We start from the raw sequence: 1,879 nt of genomic DNA, 5'->3' as shown, positions 1-1,879 counted from the left end.
CCGGGGTGGACGTGAGACCCAAGGGTGAGCCAACGAGCCAGCATCATGGGAGCCACCTGGGAGTGGCCGGGTCGGGCAAACAGCGCCTGACAAAGGCCCCTGTTGTCTGCACTGGCCCTGTCTCCTCTGGGCTGCACGGTCCACTGCCCTGGGGAACGCGGTCAGGGCAGAGCCAGACTGGGGTGTGGCTGTGTCCCTGGCCAGTTCATTCTAATCAAACTGTTTCTTCTCCATCTCAGCGAGACCTGCTGGTTTAGAAGCATGGGATGCTAGGCAGGAAAAAAAAAAATCCAGTCTGTCTTTCATAAAAAGCTTCCTCTGTTTGTAATTCACCGTGTGACACACACACAAGCCTTTCCCGATCGTCCACACGGCCACCCGTCCCAAATGTCACCTCCACGGGGCCAATGCACGCGGACACAGTCTTGGTGGTTTACACTGTAGTTTCCGAGTGGACTCAGCTTTGAACGGTGTCACTTTTCTCAACGGGATGGAGATTTGTGCGAAGACATCTTCCCTATCTGGAAATCGGGCAGGTTTTACCTCTGATCACGTTGGTGTGTGGATTCTTTTCGTTGTGATCGACACACGAGACGGGTCGCAATAAATTCAATGTTGCATCCATTTTCTCCCGCTTAGCAATATGGCCCACACCTCTTCACCACGTCACTCTAAACCTTTATCAATAGCATCTTCTAGCTTTGTTGTAGTCCATCACGTGAACGCATCATAATTAACTTAGTTTCCTATTACTGGGTTTTGAATGTTTGTAACTTTTGACTGTAAAATCAACCACTTCTGTAAAAGATTTCCTACCTTTGGAGTTGCTTCTTTAAGACATATGATCAAAGTCAGCACGCCCGAGTTCTTCCATAGCTATTTTAAAATCATAATAAAATTGGTTTTCTTGCGCGAACATTTTGCATCAGAGTCTAAATACACTGCCGGCGCAGTTGGTGGTATCGAGTGTTCTGAGGACACGCGAGACGACGGCCCCCTTCCTCTCTCAGGCTCATCTGCGTTTGCTTTTTGTGGAATGATTCCAATTGTAAACGGGCAGCAGGACAAGAAGAAGCGCCACGTTTATTTCACATAACATAAAACGCTTCGTGTTAATTTTTTGGAAAAAAAAAAAAACCTTTAAATGGCCCCCTGGACCCAAAATGAAGGAAAACCGTGTGGTCTGTGGGCTCTCAAGGTGGGGTCTTGTCCTCGCCAGGGAACCCGGGGTGTGTGCCGACCTTCTTGACGTTCACCACTAGGGGGCGCCCTGGCCCTCGTGGGCTGGTGAACCTTCTGCCCCAGGGAATCGCTGCAGTTTGGGGAACCCCTCACTGCACACACACTGGGGCGGTTTTCCCAGTCCTGAATTTGCCTGTGGCTTGCTCTCTGTCTTCACACAGCAGAGTCCTTACTGATGTCCTAGGCCCACCCTTCCGGCCCCCTCGCTCAGTGCACAGCAAGGTCCGGGAACTACACTTCAGCCGGCTTCTCAGGCCGAATCCCTTCTAGAAGCTTCTGCAGAACACATGAGCCCACGTGACCCACAGCGCGCATCCCTCAACGACACGTGGGGATGGTACTGGTCACTTGGGTGGCCCTTATAAACAATGCCGTGATGAACATCTTTGTGCCCACTGATCATTGTCCTCTGGAGTACGTTGTGCCGTGGTCGTGGCTGGCGGGGGGGGGGGGGGGGGGCTGCCACTTCCTCCTTTTTGGCTGATGCTCATCTCACCCCTGTCCCCCACACACCAATGCAGCCTGCGGGCCCAGGGCTCTGCCATCACCATAAGAATGCTGGACGCTATGGGTCGAGGCTGCAATGGCATTGGGTGGACATGTGGCACCGCCGGTCCCAGCTTGGAAAAGTCAGCTC

The sequence above is a fragment of the Lepus europaeus genome, chromosome 16 (genome assembly GCF_033115175.1).
Source record: "Lepus europaeus isolate LE1 chromosome 16, mLepTim1.pri, whole genome shotgun sequence".
Lineage (NCBI taxonomy): Eukaryota > Metazoa > Chordata > Mammalia > Lagomorpha > Leporidae > Lepus > Lepus europaeus.
Note: the sequence above shows the minus strand (reverse complement) of the source record.